The 22,745-nt window shown below is 37.8% G+C and overlaps 1 protein-coding gene across 1 annotated transcript in view; it reads left to right on the top strand.

The window, feature by feature from the left end:
- Positions 1-22,745, top strand: part of OSBPL3 (oxysterol binding protein like 3) — a 94,782-nt gene that overhangs the window by 5,753 nt on the left and 66,284 nt on the right. Inside the window, exon 2 of the mRNA XM_027676103.1 lies at positions 13,721-13,844. The gene's annotated coding sequence lies outside the window, so the exon portion shown is untranslated. The remainder of the gene's footprint in view (positions 1-13,720; positions 13,845-22,745) is intronic.

Below are 22,745 nucleotides of genomic sequence, written 5' to 3'. Positions count from 1 at the left end.
TTGACAGCATAAACTGTGAATTTAAGTGCAATTATTAATGAGGGGGAGGGAGGAAGTTTCGATATGAACATGATGCTGTCTTGTATACCTTAAAAAAAGAAACAGCAAGTGTCAATCTTCTGTGGTACTGCTTGAATGATTTAAAATAACAATGTGTAAATCATCAGTAGCAACGGTCATCCTGAAGACGTGCAAGTGATTGCAGTCTGCCTACTTGGGAGCAGATGAAGCTAACTCCAGAGGATGTGGGCTACTGAGTCTCTACAAGTTTGTTAAGATGCCTGTGGTTAGGAGTTTGTGGTGGCTTTCTCAAGTTTACTCCCTGATACTTTGCTGCTCACCAAAGGAAGGCAGGCTGGTACTTGCTGTGCAATGGTACTTTTCACAGTTCAGTAGCTGTGTCGGGTTTTCCCCCCACAATTGGATGTATCTGCATTTGTGCAGCTTAGAGGCACATGAGCTCTCAGTTCTTGGGAACTATGCATCAGTTTAGGTAGCAGATGTTTTAAGAACTTGGTAGCCCATTTTTTTAGCAATGATTTTGCCAAGTCAAAAGAAGCAGGCCACCTAGCATGCATCAGGCTATTTGGAGCTGGCATAAAAGGTTGCAGGTGTTTGCTTTTTAAATAAGCAATATTGGAATAAAGAAACAAAAAAAAAAGGAAAAGGTGTTAAGACTATGCCTGAGGAGCAGACTTCTCCCTAACTTTTTTTTTTTGCTAGTAAGAGTGATTAATAAGGCTCTATGGTCTACCCTGGAAACTTCTCAGAACTCCATCTTACTTGCTGTTACTGTTAAATAGGGTTAGCTGAATCACTTGGAACAGCCATGTTTAGTTTCCTTAAAAGATAACATTCTGATAATGGTTTTGTCACTTGTCAAGATATGTGACAGGACCAGAGGCAATGGGCATTGAAACACAGGAGTTTCCCTCTGAACATCATGAAGTATTTTCTTCACTGCGAAGGTGATTGAGCAATGGCACAGGTTGCCCAGAGATGTTTTGGAGTCTCCCTTGCTTGGAGATATTCAAAAGCTGTTGGGACATCGTCCTGGGTAACCTGTTCCAGGTGACCCTGCTTGAGTGGGGGTGGGGGTGGACCAGATGTCCTCCAAAGATCCCTTCCAACTTCAACCATTCTGTGATAACTTTACTAGTATGTTTTGATTCTTAGTATAGTGCAGCTCTGCTCGTCAAACTCTTAGATCTATAAATTATCTTTTAAAAACCCAGTCAGAGTTGGGTTTTTTTCTGGCCTTGCCCGGGCCTTCACTAAGCCAATAAGCAACCTTGTGGTTTGGATAGAGGTCATCTTTCATACAGCAGGGTATTGTACAACATTGTTGTAGTAGGCTTCCTAAGGAGGATTGCTGGTGTCTGTCTGAGAGAATTTGAGTTTTAGAAAGAGGAGAACTAGAACTAATGGGGTTTTCTAATTTGCTGATACTGGAGTCAAATAACAACAATATGTATATGAAGAAAGGAGAATCTAGGCTAGATCTAGTCCTGTTATTGAACTCTAGTAGCAATCATGTTAGGAAAGAAGACCTAATGTTTCCTGTTTGTTTTTTGAATATGCAAAGGTTTAGGAGTTTGTCATAACTTGGCAAGAAGGATACTGTTTTTTTAGCATGTGAATTCAATAGCTGTACCCTTACTGGTATCAGCAAATACTATTTACTGAATAAAATGATGGGCAACAAAGATGTATCATGAACCCTCATTTGTGTACAACTGTGGTATCTGTACCACTTCTAGGCTTAGGAGGCAGCCAGCTGGGTTTAGGGGAATGTTTTGCTATGTTATTCTTAACTTTCCATCCCAAAATACAGATCCACAGGAAAGGAAATACAAAATTTGTGTGCCAAAAATGTTGAGCCAAAGTATTATAATTGATTCTTGTTTTCCTCAAATGAATTATACTGATATTTTTTACTGAGTGACATAACTAGGAAGTAACAATTCATAGCCCTTGCACTACTGCCACAGCTGTTGAATTCAGGAAGTATAAAAACCATTCATTCTTTCCTGTTTTGTTTTTTTTTTTTTTTAAGTGATATCACTGAGTTCATTTGCAGATTTCTTACTATCTTTCAAATCTACCTATTTCAATTGCAAGACATTAAAACCAGAAGCACTTAAAACTATGATAAGTTTATAAACCTTATAAAACTAAGGCTGACTTATTTAATATCTCCCAGTGCTTAGAGAATATCAAATTGTTGAGGAAGGAGAACTTGCTGAGGTAGGGAATTGCAATTGTGGATAAAGTAAGTTGTTGCCTTTTAGCCGATATCCAGTTTGTTTTGTTGAAACAAGCTTTTTAAGATCCTATTTCTTAGAATAAGTATACAAATGCACTGCTGAAATCATGTTTTTTCATTCACTGAATAAATATGGAACTTCATTTTAGATTCGGAGATAAGAGGTTATAATTTTCCACAGGATGGCTGAATCATAGTCTTCTCTCCACACAAATGCATGCACACAATTTTACAGCTTATTTTCCTATGTACAATACTATTTTGTACTTTACTCCTTGAAGTTCAGCAGGATCAACACTTCTACTTGAAAATCAACAGCAGAACCATTATCAGGATATCACTTTGGTGTCAATGAGACTTGCTGACTGTTTGCTTGTTTTACTTTTTTTCCCCTTTTTCTTCTTTTAATGTCAGGCTTTGATAAAATGGCATATTTGATAAGGGTAACTTGTAAATTTTTTTCCTTTATTGCAGGAACACATAAGTATACAAGGTCATTTTCTTCTGCCATGTCATGTGCATGCAGTTGTTGGTATACTGAAGATCCCTTAGGTTTTGAAAGACCAAATTTCAAGTAATGGGACTTGAATAAAAATACCATTGGGTATTTTTAAATGCCTACCAAGTAATTGTTTTTATCAGAAAGGTTTAATAATTTGCTTTTAGTTCTAGTTCATTAGTTTGATAAGCTGAGCAAGGAAAATGCAACTTTCCATTTATTTCTGGTTGTATTGTCTGCCATCTCTGTTTTTAAACAAGTGGTTTCCTTAATTTCATAGTAATACAGTGGTATAAGAGTGGCTGTATCTCAGTGACATGAATTGACTGAGTGTTCTCACTTGGGGAAGGGTTTGCCGGACTTGTTTAGGGTGGTAACTGCTTCCTACTTGAAAAGGCTTAGGAAATCTTGGTTTCTGAGGCACGACTCAGCATTTGAAAACATCCATGTTTTTCTAACTGGGGATACCATTTCTGTCTTGACATTTCAGACATGACAGTTCACATTGAACTACAAAATGTTCCTTGTCAAGTGAGCCTGCATTATTTACTTTAATATTCTAGAATGCATGGTTAGCATAAGCACACCCTCTATTCAGTTCCAGATGAGAGTTGTTTGCTTGTAGCTTTCTCAAATTAAACTCTTAAATAGTAGTTCAGTCTCCAGAGCCGTTCTACAAAAGTATCATCTTTGATTGCTGTTAAATGAATTTTATGATCTAAACTAAAAAAAAAAAAAAAAAATAGTTTGTCTCTTGGCTATTAGAAGGATATAAAATGCCTTTCTCACTGTGGCCTGTCTTCTAGTACTCACATCTTGCAGAACTGGAATTCTTGAGGGTTTATCATTCTTAATATCATTGCTCAACAGTCTGCAGGTGCATTGCTACTTGATCCACCTTGTGATGGGTTACTTAAGAAGAGAGAAGGTGTAGGCTGTGCGTCTGTTGTGCATTAATTTATTGACAAAATCATATCTTCTATATTAGCCTAGCATAATGCACTTACAGCTGAGAGGAAGGATGGTGTTTGGTAAGGGAACTAGGGATGAAGGGCAGGAAAAGAGATTTTTTTTTTTCTTACGTATTAGTGTACATAACTTTAATTCTCACTTCTTATTTTGATTGACCAAACTGCTTTTTTGTTTCCTTGTGCATTTCTTTGGCTGTAGAAAGCATGAGGGTGTTTTGAGTAAATACAGCCAAGTCATCTTATGAAGCTGTTTTGCCCAGTCTGTTAATGCCACTGAAACATTTGCATGCAAAAATGCTTTGTGAAATGTAGGAGGAGTGCAAACAAAAATTACAAGGCATAGATGGGGTAGAATTGTGCTGGAATTGACTTTGAGGAAGGGAATTATTCTGATGTCCTGCTTCCTCCTTGCACTGAGATTCTGAAGCACTTGTTTCTCTGTGTCTGAGTCCCAGAACTCTTGAGAACTGTGGTTGTTGTCTTTGGAAAGGCCAGGACATGCAAAGTATTGACATCAAGTCAAGAAGAAAATATCCACAAATTTCATTTTTAGAACTGACATAGTTGAAGCTACCTATGTCTAGTTGCCAAACATAGATTCTAAAAAGTAGTTTCCTTGATCTGCCACTTCCAAAAATTATATTCCTTAAAAAACCCCACAAAGACACACTAAAACTTTGTTCACAAAAGAAATACTTAAAAGTGAGTAAAGCTGAAGTAATTTCTCTTTATCAGTGGAACCTTAAGAGTATTAAGACAAGGTCAGTTTTGCAGCCCAGATTAAATCAGCGATAATAACTTTGGCAAGTGGTATATAAAGACTTCCTTGCTGAAAGTGGCTGTACTGACATATCACAGGACTGGAAGAGAGTTCCTGGTTACTCAGGTTCAGTATTTGTAGCAATCAGTGCATTTGTATATTCCCTTTTTTAAAGTGACCAAGCATCATTTTAAACTTTGTCCCATTAACAAATTATTTCAAAGCTTCCCTGTTTGGTCTAAGACTTTATTCCAGTATTCTGCCTAAATGTACCCACAACCAGTTAGTACGCCTGAATAAAACTGGTATTTTTTTCCTTGGTATTTATAAAAGCACCTGCATTTTATCTAAACCTTTGTAAAGCATTAACTTTTTGTTCTGTTCATGTGAGTGAGGCTCTCTCCCCCAGTCAGTTTAGGAGTCTTGCATTTAGACTTGAAGAGATGCAGGGAATCTTGTAATGTGGGTGACTAGGTATGCTCATGGTGTTCATTTCAGGACAATATTCTGCTGTCAATCTTCCTTGCATAAACTTACGTTGATGTCATGTGTGTCTTAGGTGCTATTCTTTGTTTTCTGACTGGATTAGGTGCCTTGCACGGTGATTTTTTTTGACGCTTCCCTGTACAGATCTGTAGGAAATGCCTTAGTTTATGTCAAGGGTAGCTTTTTTTTTCTCTTTTCATAACTTCATCAGTTTGGTCATGAGTTGATTAGACATTCACACCGTGCATGTGAATACCTTGCTTTCTTTGTTCACTTCCAACTGTCACAGCAGAACTTTTGCTTGTCTTACTCCTTGGGTCCTGACCTTGCTTTCAGAGCTGATGAACTGCATTTCCTGTCACTGCTTCTGTTCATGTGGTTCCTCTCACCTGGTATTCTAGTTGTTTGATGCATCAGAGGTGCCTCTGTACTTTTTGTCAGCAGCAACTTTTACTGGACATCTCAATTCCCTTACCACTAGTAAGACTGTTAAATAAAACTAGCCCCAAGGTAATTCTTGCCAACCTCTTCTGGTGATCCCTGTCCAGCTTGATAATTGTTTTTATTGTTTTCTGTGGCCAGTTGGTCACTTTGCAGTTCTACCAAATAGGACCATTACAAGTTGTCATGGTTTAAGATTTCTTTAATGCAGCTGTTGTCAGGTCCAGATAAAAGCTAAGATTTCTTCTGTCTGTTTTTTTTTTTTTGTGTAAAAAATAACTTACTATTGACTATGTGTTAATGATTGTAGTAGGGCTGATTTCTTTCTGCTTTTTTCCCCCTCATCTTTAACTCTAAAGACAGGTATTCTGTTTACTCTCCTGTAATAGAGTACCTCCCACTGGTTTTTTGGTCTGCTTTAGAAGTATAGACTAGAGTTTTTAAATTTTTTATTGACTAGAGGTGAAGTAGGCGTAATAACTTGAGAATGCATGGAAGTTTTATTTGCAACTCCTATATTCAATTTAATCTGCCTTTTCTTGTAGAAATCTGTAGTGGTTTCATGTGGTTTTCTCCACATGTGCTCAAGACGCTGTTCCTTTTGATTCTGTGCTGGTTTTGACAGTTTCCAGGTCTGTTTCATAGTAGACATCCTGTCTTTCTTTCTTTACTAAGAAATTTTCACTTCCAGGTTACTACTTCACATAGTTTCTTTGAGTTGTTGAAGAACTCTTTTTTTTAATATCTTTTAAATCAAATTTTTCGAAAAAGCTGTAACTTTATTCCTGTACTTTGACATACAACGTGCAAATTCTTGAATCAACTTCTTCCCTGCCTTTTGGGGAGGTGTGGGGAAACTATTTACCTCGTTGGGCCTATTTCATCTTTCAAGTTGTCTACTGCATGCAGCATCCTATGAGGCATTGCCCGATTTGTTTCTGCACATCTAATGAAGCAGCAGCTCAGCATTTTCAATTTAGAGAGTCTGAACTCCTCAATCTACCTGACTACTTAAACTTCACTTGAGTAGATGTTAATCTTCCATAATGCCCAACTCACTGTGATGTTTTTTGTTCTAATAAAATAAAGCCTGTACCAAGGCTGGTTTCTTTGAATCTACTGCAGACTCTGAGCAACATTGTGCTTTTTTGGTGGTGTTTGGTTTTTTTTGTTTGTTTGTTTGCTTGTATTTTTTTTTTACTTAGCTTCTATTAGTTCTTTTGTGGTGATGGGGGGCGTTGTGGGGATTTTTGGTGGTTTTTTGTTTGTTTGTTTTGTGTTTTGGTTTTTTGATTTTTTTGGATCTATCACAATTATAAGTGGTGTAGATATGTACTATCCCAACTTCTACTGGCTTGAATAGTGTGTGAACTTGTCTGAATAGTGTGTGCATTTCAGTATATGTTTTAGCCATTCAGATGCTGTTGTCCCTGTGATATTTAATCTTGTATTTAATTGAAGTTCATTAGTTTTGCAGTGGAGGCCTTTTTTTTTTTTTTTTTTTGTATGTACACAAATACTTCAGAATGTTTTATCTGGTCATGCCTGTTTATCAGGGCAGACTACTTGTCTGACTGAACCCTGTTCTCATCTGTGTTAATACTTTCAGCCCTTTATCAAACCCTTATCGGAGATAAGAGTCCTTCTTGGTCACATTCTCCTTTTCCTTTGCTTGTGCAGCAAGGTTAGATGTGAAGATTGCATGGATGCCCAACAACTTCTCACTTTCACCTGTAAATCCCTTTCTGGGTGTGTCACCTTGTCCTTGGTCAATGTCTTTGTGTCATAATTGAGAGTCCTTGAGCAGGAGAGGCCTGCTGAGTGACTCTGAATGCTGTAGTCTTTCACCCATCTTTCTCTCTCCTCATTATTTTAATGCCTCTTTATCAACTCGAGATATAGCTAGATCAATTGTTTGAAGTCCTGCCATATAAATAACCTCTAGATTCTGTCCCTCTGCCTTCTGTTCTTAGTAACCTTGAACACCTAGATATAACATAGTATCAGGTCAGCAGGGAAATACATGAAGTGGAAGGGAGAAGGGGAAAGGCAATATATATGAATCGTTTGCTCAGATTGTGAAAGTATTCACTTAAATGTGACTTTATATATTCTATAAACATAAAAACCCCTTAAGTTGCATTTAAGTGAATATACATATTTAACTGAAAATATTTATATGTAACTCCCCATAAAGTGACACATATAGTAGTAGTAGTAGTAGCTGTTGCCAAGGTTTTTCAGGAGCTACTGCTACAGCTGAGGCAAATTTGCAGGTCACCAGATGTAGAGAAAAACATATAGTAAATAAATAAATTCTGAAATTTGTAGACATTGTTACTTGCCACATCTGTTTGTTTGTTTGGGGTTTTTTGTGCAGGACAACTTCTCTGAATAAACTTAGTGTGATTAAGTTGCAGCTTCTGCAGGATGGCATTTATTTATTCTGGATGTTATATATTTACTCTGATGGATCTTATTGTTTTAACATAATTGCTTTTGAATTAATGCTTCTGTGACAGTTTTGTGAACATTTAGGCCTCAATTGTCCTGACCTGAGGCTGATAGTGCTTCTTTTTTTTGTGGGTTTCTGGGTATACACATGACTCTAAGAGGGGAAGAAGGAGTTATACTTAGGTAGGTGTTCTGATTTTGGAGAGGAAAGCAAAATCTTTCTAGTATTATGGGTGGCAAGAAAACAAAACACCTTTTTCTGGTATCTTTTCTCTCCTGCTAGTCTCCAGATCCAGATTTCGTACCATTATGTGACTGTCCACTGTAGCTGCATGCTTTCTTTCCCAGATTAATGCCGTGGTTGCTTTGGCTGATCTCCACTGTTCTTCCATCCTTTCACTTGTGTGGGTTTTTCTACTGATTTCATAAAGGGCATGTGCACCTTACATGCTGATTTTAAATGTGGGGAGAGGGTGAGAGGTTGTTTGGTGCTCGAGACTTGTGCAGTCCCAGTTGCCTGCCCTGCCTCTGTCTGGTTGCTGCTGCTTGAGAGTGGAACAGTTCAACTCAGAAGGACCCCATGGAGTTCTGGGGCACTCATCTCTGATTTGTGATCGTTAAACACATAGCTGTAAGATTATCCATGGTACCTGCATGATGGTTTGTACATTTTGGGGTATTTTTTCAACATTCATCTGTACTAAATAGCCTGTTGTGATTGGCAGAATTTTAAAATAAAAATGCCTTCTTTAAGAGTAGTTAGTATACAAAGTGCCTCCAGTACTTATCTCTATTTTTATGCTCTTTATCCACACTTCAGTCTGTTACTTCAGAAAGAAAAATCTTAATGGCAATGACTGTAATGATTTTGTGCTTTATCAGAAGTTGGTAAATGAAGTCTGTGCCTGCACTGACTGTAGGGAGCCTTTCTGTTGTGGGGCAGCTCAGCTAGCAGTAGAGTATGGATGTCCCCATGCAGAACATGCATGTCAGGAGGCTTGCTTTAAAATCTCTCGTAAGCAACAAACAGACATAGTTCCTTTGACCTGTTTTCTCCAGGCTGATCTGCACCTCAGAAATGGTGGGTCAGAGAGCAGAGTTGTGGTGTACTACCTTTGGTCTTTTTTAGTGTAGTAGGTACTTCTTGGCAACCCTCCAGTTGGTCCTCGTGTAGTGCATGCACAGCTCTAACACAGTCAGACCTCTGGAGCCTTACAGCTGAAGAGATGGGCCAGGTAATGTTGCATTTGGTAATTCATATGATCTGATAAGTATTTTCTTTTCCATAAGTAGCATTACTCTTCTTTTCCCCACTTGCCAAAGACAGGGGTGAAGGAGATCATACCTCTTAACTTTTAAGAGTTCAGCTCAGTAAAGAAAAGAGAAGAGGATGGATGAAGCCAGAGAGAAAATAGGTAGAGGGCCAGGTCATGGGTTTTGGGGGAGGGAAGAGAGTTTGGAGTTATGGCCTGAGGGGAAGTGAAAAGACGACTTATTGCAGCAGTGGCTACTTTTTCTTTTAATTTAATTCCATGAATTGTAGATAAATTGTAGTGCTTTAATTACATAATGACCTCTAAAATGAAGGTGAACAGGAATGCTGAATCTGTAGAACGCACTTCTAGCTGTCAGCCAAATTTTCTGCTTGAAACCCCTTATCAGCTCAGAGAGGGAAAATGAAGCCTGCCATATAGAACTCTTTCTTAAACTTTTTGAAATCCTTATTGGGTATAAGAAGGCAGAAGAGAGAATTTATTTCATGCCTTTATCAGAGTGCTGCAGTCTCTGCTGCCATAGCAGATTTTGGACCACCTCGTGTATGTTATGCCAGTACAATGGTTGCAGGAAAGAGTCAAGCTGCATGTGCGTGCAGTCTTGCTCCTCCTCTTCCTCCCCGGTGGTGCCTATCTGGGTGGCACAGCAAGAAGTGTGTGGGTACCAGGGCAGTTTGCCGGTAAAGTCAACATCTTGACTGGAAGCATGGGGCAAGCAAGATTTACAGTCTGGTAATAAAGCAACAAAATGACTTAGTTTGAAAAGGTGCAGGTATGCATGCTTCCATCGCCTGCTGTGACTGGAACCAGAGTAGTGGAATAGGGAAGCAGTTGGTGTCTTGAAAAACAGGAGTTCTCAATGAGTGTTGGAGACTCTAATGTAATCATCATAATGGTTTGCTTCCTGCTTTGCTGTAGTAACATGCCACTGTGTATGCCTGTGTGCCTTTATTAACGAAAAGGTTTTTTCCCTCCTTGAAAGACAGAAAAGCTGAGAGGGAGCTGCTAAATTCTGAAAGCTATATTTACCTCGGAGCAATTAAAGCTAGCACTGCATAATAACACTTGAGACTAGCTCATCCATCATGCAAACTGTAAGATTTTAATGTTTGGTTTCAGTCAGACTTGACATTACTGTTAGCTTTTGCTTACATTCATCAAACTCTGCTTTTTAGAAGGTGTGTCTGTTGCATGCTGTTTTGGACAAGTTACTTGCTTTCTTGCTAGTCCATGCTGCTTTGTTCCTAGTTCCATTTTCAGTGTAAACCACCATAATCCTGTGTTGCTTTCAAAATGGGTAGTTCTGCTCTACCCTATCCTATTGGCAGCTGCCTGGTTTGTTCTTTTCATCATCTTTATTCTTGCAGCATGTTAATGCAGTGAAATGACTCTGAAAACACTATTGCTAAAAATTTGGCTTTTTTCCTCTTTAGTTATTAATTTTATTAATTTTCCACTCATTTCACTACGTAGTCACGTTGCTACTGGTTTTAGTGGAAGTTACTGTAGAAATAAATTGCTAACTTTGAGAAGGGAGAGAAGTGGGTGGTTCCTCCCCAAGGCCCCAGCTGCGTTTGATGCAGACTTAAACCAAATTGCGAGATTAGGTCTTTGTTACACTCCTGGTAGGCTCTTCCAGAAATTTGTAGCTTCTTTAGGACTAATACAGTACAAACCAGCCTAATTAACTGCTATAAAGTTATTAAAAGGTCAGTTACTGCATGTTCATTATTTTTTTTTCCTTGGGTACCAAATAATTAATTTTCTCAGTTCTGGATTAAATGACATCCCTCTATGATGCTCACATGAGCTGTAGTCACCCACTGTGAGATATGTTTATTGTTCAATTTATCCTTCTATTCCAGTGCATCAGGCTCTAGAATTCTTCTAATGTCTACTGTTTTTGAGTATGTCGGTACAAGTGCAGATTATTTTTCATTACACAGACACAAAAGAAGTTATAAATCAATCAACAGTGCAGTTAAGCTGATCTGTATTCCCCAAATGATTTTAGAAAATGTGTACCTGTATTGCAAAATATTCAGAAACAATATCACATGACTGCTTCTCAATGCTCACTGTCAGAATAGATCACTTCTGTACAATGTTTTGGGGAGAAACTGGGAACATGGGACTTTTTTTGGACCAGCAAATTGTGGAGAAAATTTCATTCTGGAAGAAGGAAAACTCACTGTGTGTGCAAAAATGTGGAAAGATTGTGAAACAACAAAGTCATCAGTTGTCTTTGAGGAGTGACTGAGTGGTTGATACATCAACAGATATCTGAGACTTCTAAGACACCATTAGAAACATTATTCAGACTTCAGGCTCCTGCATTTGGCTTGTCCTGAGTGGTGCGCAGTTTGTGAATTCTGCTGAAGACAATATTGAAGTCTTACAAAGGGCGCTGCATAATAAAGTGGAAAATTCTAGATCTTGTTTTGGGTGACTCGTAGCTAAATAAAGGCTTTGAGATTGAAATGGTGGAAATGGCAAGTCTCCTGTCCTGTCCCTTGACCCATGGAGTTGTTGCATAAGGTCTGACCTTGTGGGCTGTGATAAAAAGCTCAGTTATTTTTCTTGGGGTTTGGGGGATATGTATTCATTAGGCTATCACTTGTTTTGGAAGTTAGCACAGACCTGCTGATGGCATCATGTGCCCAGTGGGGGATGCTTAGGTTGTGTTTCCTTACATCTGTCATTTTCCTTTAGTGTCCTTTTAGGGTCCCTGTTACTTCAGTATGATATGTAATATACACCTAATAACTAAGATAATTATTTGTAATATATATATCAAATTATTTTTCCTGTTTCTTTTACGTTGTTGATGCAAATAGCACAGAGAATTAAAGGTGCTATTCTTCAGATCTAGTCGTTTTGTTTTTTTTTTTCCCCAAAGGCTTTTTATAAGGTTAATCTGTTGCCTTAACCATGAGATGTTTTTAATATATGATTTGTTGGAAGTTTCAGATGTAGAACAGTTTAATTTTTGAGTTACTGGGAAAAATGCCAGCCATAGATTTGGAAGAGTCTGAGTAATAAAACCATAAAGCTTGTTCATCACTCAAATATGTTATTATTTCAGCTGCCTCTGCCCACTGCGTGCTCCTACAGGCTAAAATGTCAATAGGCTCTTATATTAATAGCTATTTTAGGACTCTAATATTAAAAGGTTGTAAAAATGAAAGAACCTTAGATTAAACTAAAATATCAAAATTAATACATCAATTGCTCTTTCTTACTCTAGTTTAAAAAACGTCCACCCTTAATATTTGGACTATTAAAAATGCACAAGTTCATGTGCTAAATAATCCTAAAGTTAAATCACAAATTTAGTCTCCAAACCAGCTGGGGATGGTGGCATTTTAGGAACTTAACAAATAGAAGAACCAAGGCATTGACTGTAAATGTGAAATTAGAAAATATTAAATGTAGACAACCAATAGGAGAAGGCAAAAGTATTTCTTAAAACTGCGAGTTGAAAACAGGAAATCTTTTTCCCTTGGAAAATATGCTAACACTGTAAGAATAATGGTAAATAAGGGTAGTGATGTCAATACAAGAAAGGCAGAAGAATTTATTTTCATTCCTGAAATAAAGCTGTAGTCTATGACAGCATGTAGAAATAATAGCTAAGGAAAAAATTAAATTGTAACAGTAATCTAGATTCAAAACTGTTATCACAAATAACTTTGGGAATTCTGTTTCTCATATTGATTTTTAAGAAAGATCAGGAAAGCATCAGAGGAAGCTTAATGATATGCTAGGTTTTATAAATTGTGTATGGTACCCAGACACTGGCTTGTCTGGTGTTGATTGCTTGTAGACTTTTGGAAAGATTATCATCATGCTGATATGGGAACTGACTCAGTACAATAGCAACTCAAATCTAATAATTGGAAAGGTTACCCATACATTCTATGAGTATAAAGGCAGCCTAAACCATTGTTCCTTTTTAGCTCAAACTAAGCACATTAAAGTGTGTCATAAGCAGTTTCTTTTTGGTAGTGTTCACGTTATACAGAGAAGTCCTGCAGGCTGCTAAAACTGTAAAATTGGATTGTCTTCAGAAAAAGTGCATTTGACTAACAGTCAAAACTGTGTGTTAGTTGCTTCAAAGCAACAAGTTTGTCAAAGAGTAGTAAGTACCCTGGCATCTATTTCTATGTAGGATTCTTCTTTCTTGTTTTGTGCTGACAAGATGTTTGGGTGAGTTCCCCACAGCCTCAGTAGAGTTACACATGTGTGCAGAGTTCTGGATCCTTGGAGCAAGAAAGATTTCTGTTACAAAATGCATTGATCTGTTAGTGTGTTATTAGACTAAAACTCAGGTTGCTTACTTGTATGGGAGAATGTGGCTAACCCGGACTTCTAATACGAATCTTTCAGAAAGCCGTAGATGTTGTTGTATTTTAGGGAAATATTTTGGGATGGTGGAACGCATAAAAAACTAGGTAGAAAATTTTTCAGATATTCATATATTGTACTTATCTCCCTCGTGCTTCTGAGGTATGAAAGGACAATGCAGCAGGAAGTGTATTTCTCATCTGATTTTTGCTTGTTTTTCAGATCCAATACAAGACTCATGTGAGCTTGCCACATCTTGCCTAATGGAATTGCTCATACTTTCACTTCTGTAAAAGAAGAGGAGACTTAGATTTTTCCTGGTTGGCACTGAGCCTACCTACTCACTGTAAGTCAGTCTTTCTTCTCTCATGGATATGTTGCCCTTCCTATAGGAAAGCAGAGGTTAAATTGGTGTGGAGCCTGTTTTAGCCTAGAGGGAACATCATCAAAGAAGCTGTGTAAGAAGCTTCTTGCTATGAAGAATCGCTCAATCAGTGGAGAATTGGAGAGGACTGTAGTATAGCTGGCAAAGAGTCAGCACCTCAGTCCTCTTTTGGGATAATACATTGTACTTAATTTTATGTCTAAAAGAATTGAAGGATGTATCAAAGAAATGGAACAGGTAAAGCTGAAGTGGTGCTAATGTAACCTTCTATTCTGCTGAGATAAGAGTAAATGTTCAAAAATATCTCAAAGATGTGTTACATTTGTGGGAACTGGGAAGAAAAATACCATTTGTAGGGTTGTATAAGGTTTGGGTTCCCTTCAGCCTTAGGCTTTGGGGTTTCTACTGGTCACCTACTGGGTCAGAAGGAGGACTTTCACCCATTGCACAACTGGACTCTGTGGTTTGTGTCTCATTCTGAAATGCTCTTTATAGGCTGCAGCCAAAGATAGGACTTTGGCAAGGTTGAGATTATGTTATCGGCAACATTGAAAAACTTCTTGTGTTGCTGGTGGGGTTTTTGCCTGAGTGTTCACTAATTGTGAGATTTATCATTAGGAGGAAATTCTGTCCCAAATCACATTTCTGGTCATGGCACTTGTGCATTCTATCTTCTCTAATAGTATGTAAATGTAGTCACAGTGCATTCTGAATACTTAACAATTTCTCTTTTGGTGTAGGGACATTGATAATGCATTTGAACTTCCTGACTATCTGCTTGTGCTGCATTTTAACTTTATGTATGTATATGTGTGTGTATATATATATATGTATTTTCTTGGCCTTTTAAACCTCTAGGCATTAGATTAGTATTTTAGGGCACATAGGACAGGTAGGATGTTGTAGGCCTTACATGCATATAATTTACACATTTGCTTGCAGTTGTGGAAGGCTGGATATTTTGAACTGTGCAGTTCTTACAGTCCTATATATAAACTAATGTTTTGAAATCTGTCTTAACAGGCTTACATGGATCTTACACTTGTAAACCAGAATATAGCATTGCTGTTCTGCACTAGTTTCCTGTTATACTTGCATCTGTGTTTGTGTAGGCTTAATCACTACTTTAAGCTTGGTGAATTTTTAGGCCAGATCTTTCAGTTTTGCTTGTGAGTGTGTAAAAGATCGCTAAATGTATGTTGCTCAGTAGGAACTTGCTTTCCTCTGGAAAGCTGGAGATGAGTCATGGAAACAGAAGTAGGTAGCAGGCACGAGGGCTGAATCTTTGCTAGAAGTATGTAGCTACTGGGAAGCACATTAACAGCCATGTATGTTTTCAGCTTCTATAAATTAGAAACTGAAAAGGTGTCAGAGGAGAGAAAGGAGTGGAAAATACTTCTGCATGGTTTATTTTTGTTGGTAGGTACTGCCATACTGCTCCAGTGGGAGGTGCCCTGTTGCTATAGGATCCTTTTACCTGTGAAGATAGCAGTGTTTATCAATACTATTACAAAATAGTTAGCTGATAATGTTGGGAAGTTTTATGTTTAAGTAGCAAACCAATGTTTCATGATTACCTAATGACTTTCAAAAAGTTTCAGTAAGTGGCAGAAATTAATGTAGACCTGCCCCACCCCAGTGTGCAGCACATGGCAATTTTATTTACTGAGGAGGTTCCTGTGGAACAGATATGTTTGTGACTTCATGTGAAGTCATGCAGGAAACCTGTGAAAAACTCTGGGCAAGACCTCATTTTACTTATCCTAATCTTTTCAGTGCAAGAGTGTGCTCCATTGAAAGACAACTTTGATAGTTGCTGAAAGGAAGGGTGGTAGATTTACAGGGATACAAAACAAACAAGAGTTTGAACAGTTACAGAAAGGGAATTTTTCATGGTTCCTCTAATATCTGTAGCAGAAGGCTGCAATGAAAACTAGGATTTATCTTAACAATAATATTTTCATTTTCATTCTAACATAGTACAATATTGTTGGCATATGCTCTTGGAACGCATTAATACTTTGTAACACCCTTTTATTTTAAGATATATTAATTGCCTAGCTCTGTATTTTTGAAAATGGAAATAAACAGTACCTGGTGCTCGAAGTGAATTCACTTTTAAGTGAAGTTATCTTAAATTCATTTTTATAAACCTGAAAACTAAATCTATAGCTGTTATAGAAGCAGCTTACGTGTGTTACTGAGCCTTCAGTGGAATTCTTTACTGCTCTTTTGAACGTAGGAAAATATAGTGAAGGAAGTGATTCCTTAATCCTCATAAGTTGTATTAAAGAAATTTCATGTATTACTTCATTGGTATTTTGTCTTAGTTTTGCCAACCTAAAATTCCAAGCTGAATTCTTCAGTATAAATATTGTGTAAGTTGGTGGCGCTTTTTTTTGTTTTATCTCACTTGTGAAAAGTATTTAATTAAGAATATTGTCAGCTTGACACTATCTGCTGGCTCTTTACTAATAGTCTTATAGGAAAAAGTCTTTGCATAGAACTAAATTCTGTGTTAAAATGCCATTTAATACTTCCTTCGAAGAAAAAGGAGGTGAAGTCTTAGTGTTCATATAGTGGTAAATGCAAAAATAACCCATGTACACAACTCTAGCTCTTCCATGTGTACAGCTCATGACTATGAATTTAAGCCACTTCTCTTAGATCAATTCCAAAGTGTTTCTTTTGGAATTAGCTATGAATAGTTGGACTAACTTGTTCAATGGTTAGTAGCACAGGAAGATGTCCTGCAAAAAAAAAAGTGGAAAAGGGAAGAAAAACTGTGTTTGTTAACTTACTGTTTTACTAGTTGCTATTGAAACAAGTTATTTTTGTGTTATTGTTTAAGAACAAAATAAGCTATACATCTGAGTATCATGGATAGCATCTGTGGAAGGGAAGGGTGAAGAAGAAGGATAAACTACCTCATGGAAGAATGATTTGTATTTTTTTTAGTTTTAGTCATAGATACTTTGTTCTAAAACAGATAATACCTGCTTAGACAGGGGAGCTGTTTGAAACAAGTGGACTGCTGTTAAAGCAGGACTTTATTTTGTAATCGTGTTAAATTATGATTACAGAATAAAGCAATTTTTAGGATTTGTTTCAGTAGAAAATAAATGTTTGTGAAATTATGAAAAGGTGGATCAAATATACAGCCACATTTTCATTCATACAGCATTATAAATCAGTCATAGTTTAAATGTATCTTTTTAGGGCAAGTTGTTGCTTGTAAATGCCAAATGTGTCAGGCTGATGTTTGACTTGAAATGGTGTGACAAGGTTGTGAACTCCTCAGCCCAGTGCTGTTCCCCTTGTGGCTAGTCAAGGCCACAGACTATTCTAACTGCATTAGGGACACAGTGGGTCTCAGGCATGAAAATGCAGGTCTTTATAGTAGTTACTGCTTCCTACTTTGGGAGAGACTATGAACTTAAGTGCTGAAATAGGTAATTAGCATAGCCAAAAGTAACTTAGATCATGAGCCTTGCCTCCTGTTATTCAAACTTGTTATTCCTTATGCTTATATGCAGAAAAAAGTAGCAACTGCTGTGTGTTGGATTGTTCCAGAGACAATCAGGTGGGTCACCCTTCATTTCAGTGATGGGAACAAATTACCTTCTTACTGACATTACAGTGAGGATTTTACAGTGAGATTCTGCATTTTGCTCACAGAAAGTGATGCAGATAGTCCAGATTCTTACCACTGAAAATGTTTTCATCGCACCCTCACTGAGCAGAAGCACACACTTTTCATCTGGAGATCATGAAGTCCATCTGTTGATGTACCTGATTCCTGTGCTTGGAGAAACCATAAAAACTTGCTCCTTGTTTTAAGAGTAGCTCTAAGAGACCATCTCTGTCTTTTAGTATATGTTGGAATATGTGCTTCTGTCAGCCTTATCTTTCTTAGAAAAGACTGGATATCTTTTCCTGTCTTTGCCTGTGTAAACTCTGGTAAGTCCTTAATTTGACCACCAGGTGAAGAATAAAAATAATGCTTCAGATACATCAGAAGGCAGAAGATTTGTCACATTTCAAGGATGGCCTTAGAAATTCATTCATGAAGAGAAACAGTTGTTTAGCTTCAGGGCCCCTCACTTTCCAGTTGTGCAACAGCAAAGGTTGCAGGAGAGCTGAAGAGATGGTTGCAGTTGTTGGTGAACTCCTCTAATATGGTAATGAGGATGTGTGGCTGAATCTCCAATCCTAGCATGTGTAATAGTGAATGTGGTATGTTTTTGGTTTCCGGTGACTCCTTTGCTCATTCACTGACTACTAGTATAAATGCTTTACACTCCCATTTGCTTTTGGAAAAGGTCATATGCTTGTTTTAATTCATAAGGCAGGTTCTTGTAGCACTACGTATTTGAAGAAGAAATGAAAATTACATTGTTCTTTTAGGCTGGAAGAAACTTTCTACTAAGCAGAAAATATTATGATTATTAAAGTAGTTACTTCTCAAGGAGAAATAAAGATTACTTTTTAAAGACTGAGTAAAATGTTAACAGTATAATTTATTTTGAGCCATCTGTGTAAAGTTCATAATCAGTGGGCTTCTGTATTAATGCATTTTAATCTTGTTTTATCCTCATGTTCTTGTCCAAGCATGTAATCCATTGTAGATTTCTTTTGGTTGCACTTCTTATCAAAGCGTGTATGAGGGATGAAAAATGGTCAAACCTAACCAAGGATAACTATCCATAGTGATTAACAAACAGAGATGTATTTATGAAAATGTAACATTTGCAGTATTTGTTTAATGACTTGTTTACACTTGCTGACTTTATGCATGTCTCACACACAAACAAAATATCTATTGTGGACACATGTGCCTTTTAGTTACAAAACCATAGCAAGAACTTTTCAGAAGAAAAATATATTCTCAGGCCAACTGAAGTTATGTTGCAAGAACTAGAAGATCCTGACAGAAAACTGGGAAAAGTCTTATCTGATAGGGAGTTAAACATGCAAGCTGGTAACTTGCAGATACAATAGTGAGCACAGAACAATACAGTATAAAATTATTTTTAAAAAGCTTTAAGAAGGCTTTAATGCAGCAGCATGCTTTACTGTAACTTTCACTGGTCTTCCCTTCTGTCCAGGTGACTTCTGTGCTTCCATATGTTCTGGAGGAGACCTGGACTCTGCTGCTGTGTTTTTGGAGGATGGCAAGTTATTAAAGAAACGTTCTTGTTCTAAGACCAGATTTCATACAATGATTACCTGAAAAAGTATTAAAAATTTTCTTTATCTTTTTTTTTCCTTGAGTTTTGTCCATGTTTGTTTGTCTCCTGGAGGTTTTTTTTTACTTCCAGTAAATAAATATCTGAACAATTTGACAACTGTTCATAGGTGTGTTTGAATGTACTGCAAGTAGTACCTTATTTTAAATAGCAGGAATTGTTCTCTAAAAAAAAATCAAATAAATTTATATTATTAATATTCTATTTTAGAAGTCTAATACTAAATGATTAATGAAAATGTTGACACTAGAAAATTGTCTTTCTGGCACAACATCTGTTTGGAACTGCTAACAAGTTGTCAAGTGTAACAAAATGAAATAATTTTAATTCTTGGGGGCTCATTAGTTAAAAGCTAGATACTGTCAGCTACTTTAATAGACCAGAGACAGCAATACTCACTGTGTTGACAGTGAAAAAAATGAGACTGCTTCTGGTTGAAAGACACCAATAGAATTCGGTGTAGGTGCTGAGAAGTGTAAGGAGGACCGCAGAAATGCTCTGTCCCTTTCTGATTTTTTTAATGCCAGCTTTTATTAGGCAGCAACTATTTGTTTCTAAAGGTTTAAACTGTTAATGTAGTTAACATGTTAAAAACTGTTAATGTGGTTTTTAACACATTGTGATGTGTAAGTGAAGTGCCACTCCCTAGCTGCTGATTTTATTTTGGTCATCACTGGTCAAAATGATATGAACAAGTGGTTAGTGAGGTAAAATGTACCCTAAGAAAAGCTAGTTTATAGTTTTACCCTTAATATGGTCCAGCATCTGGCCAGTAGCTTTTGAGGGAAAATATTTGGTTCAGGAGAATTGGAGAAAGCATTCATTGTTTTGCTCAAGCTTTGGGACACTGAAATTGGATTTTCCACTGTATGGAGTGAGATGGGCTGCAAAGTTAAGAACTTAAAAGTACAGTGGATTTTTATTTGTAGTGAAGGTAGTACAAAGTCACAAATTTTCTATGCCTGTACTTGGCTATCTGTTCTCTCTGGTCAAATTGTAGTTTGTACTTCACTTTTAACATTTTTACATATGGCTTATGTTTTGGGTTTGAATTATCTGTTGGGGGGGTTGTTGTTTTGTTTTAGTTTTTTTTCTCAGTGCCATACAGTTATCAAGGAAATCTAAAACAAACACTAATTAAGAGGTGGTGATAGCTAACTAACAGCTGTTAAAGATGTGATTCAGCATCTCCCTCTGCAACTAGCTTCCCCTGCAAGTTGTGAAATTTCAATCTACCCTGTATTTGCAAAGTCCTTGATGAAGAAATGAAGGTGACCGGGGGCAGGGGCTGCCACAATGGATGTTGTGGTGGGTTGACCCTGGCTGGACACCAGGTGCCCACCAAAGCCACTCTATCACTCCCCTTAGCTGAACAGAGCAGAGAAAATATAATGAAAGGATCTTAAAACACCTTCTCTCCACCTTTCCCTTCTTCCTGAGCTCAACCTCCAAATTCTCTGCTTCCTTCCTCGCAGTGATGCAGGGGTTAGGGAATGGTGACTGTGGTCATGTCATCACACGTTGCCTCTGCTGCTCTTTCCTCTTCAGCGGAAGGACTCCTTGCTCTCTTGCCCTGCTCCAATGTGGGGTCCCTCCCATGGGAACTAGTTCTCCATGAATTCCTCCAATGTGAGCCATTCCCCTGGCCACAGTTTTTCATTAACTGCTCCAGTGTGCGTCCCCTGTGGGGTCACAAGTCTTGCCAGCAAACATGCTTCAGCATGGGCTCCTCTCTCCATGAGTCCACTGCTCCTGACAGAAATGTGCTCCATCATGGGCTTCCCACAGGGTTCCAGCCTTCTTCCAGCATCCACCTGTTCCACCATGGACCTCCATGGTCTGCAGTGGGACAGCCTGCCTCACCATGGTCTTCACCACAGGCTCTGCTCCTCCCTCCTCCTTCACTGACTTTGTCTGTGGAGCTCTTTCTCCTGCATATTCTCACTCTTCTCTCAAATTGCAACTGCAGAGGGTTTTTTCCCCTTTTTAAATCTATCCCAGAGGTGCTTCCACTGTTGCTGATGGGCTCTACCTTGGCCAGTGGCTGGTCCATCTTGGAGCCCACTGACATTGGCTCTATCTAACACAGGGGAAGCTTCTGGCAGCTTCTCGCAGAAGCCACCCCTGTAGCCTCCCTCCTACCAGAATGTTGCCATGCAAGTCCAAGAGAGTTGTACTCTGTGTTTCTCTTTGTCTATGACACTGTCCAGTACCACATGCCACAGAGGGAAGTATGTCCATCCTTACCCTGAGTAGTTATAGAACATATATCCTTTTGTCAGACCCTTTCTAGAATCTTCATCAGCATCACTTATTATCTGGTATGAGAAAGGCTGTCTTTAAATAATTTCAGAGTTTATAGAAATTACATATCCTAATACATATGTACCTTGATCCACACAAAACTAAATACATTTATGTTGTAGGGGTTGACTTTGGATATATTTGGCAAAAATAAGCCTGTGTTCAAGGGTGGTGTGTATTACTTCTACTGGCAAGAAACTACAAACTCCCCAAGCACCAAGCTGAAGGAATGACTGTAATGAACTGTAACAGTTGCAATAACAGTTTGCCCTTGAAATGAAAGGGAGGAAGGGGAGAAAATAATCACCTTATCCCCAGTGAAGTAGCTTTACACTATATCATTAAATCTCACTTGACAAAATTGAGGTGTCTTGTTCAAGACACGAGGAACTTCACTTTTCATTTGAGGCTGTTCTTTTCCCACCCCCAGATATGCCTGCAAGCTCTCACTGTTCTTGGCTATGGTGGTCTTAAATTTGTTTTCTCCCTGCTCTAGTATTTCAGATGAAAGATTTATGAACAATATCAGAGTATTTGTTAAGAGAAGAAATGTATAACATTCCTGAATATTGAGTATTTTTCAGACTGTCTGTGTATCAAAACAGTATCACTGAAATGAGCTGTGCTTTAGTAAAGAAGGGGTAGGAGAGTGGCACCACATATCAATAGTCATCATCTCTGTAGGCTATGGGAAGTACAGAGGGCAGTGACTACAGGCTTTAAGGAAATATAAGGAATGAAAGGAAAAAAGAAAAGAGTGATAAGAATTTCTTATAACTTTGCATTTCTGCATTTAAGATATTGGGCTTTGTATAATACATGTATTCAAAGCAAAAGTAGAAAGGCATTTTCAAGTGAAGAGCAGATTTCAGGGTTCAGTAAAACATAACCAGGCTAAAATCTTATTTCAAAATCTATTTTTATTCCTGTCAGTATTGCCTTGCCTTTTTTATACGTTTGAAAAAGCAAATGTAAAGATTTTTAAAACCTCCATTAAGACTGAAATGCAACTCAATGTATGTGACTATCACACGACTTCTTTTCTCTGAAACCCTAATGGAGTGGGATATAAATACCTCTGTGAGGTTATGTTGGTCAAGCCAGAGATTATTTAGTGTGCATCTGTTTAGGTAGATTTGAATATTTGGGGATTTATCTTGTTAGCATCTTCAGACTGGGTTAATTGATGACTACCAGCACAGAATTTGAGAAATACTAATGAAGTGGGATATTTGACTTTAAGCTGGAGGCCCTTTTAACAGTAGCTTGAAAGGGATAAGCACCACTAATACCATCTTTTTCCTGATGT

Source organism: Neopelma chrysocephalum, unplaced genomic scaffold (assembly GCF_003984885.1).
Source record: "Neopelma chrysocephalum unplaced genomic scaffold, ASM398488v2 Primary Assembly neopelma1_26, whole genome shotgun sequence".
Classification (NCBI taxonomy): domain Eukaryota; kingdom Metazoa; phylum Chordata; class Aves; order Passeriformes; family Pipridae; genus Neopelma; species Neopelma chrysocephalum.
This window is presented reverse-complemented; position numbering and strand designations above follow the sequence as displayed.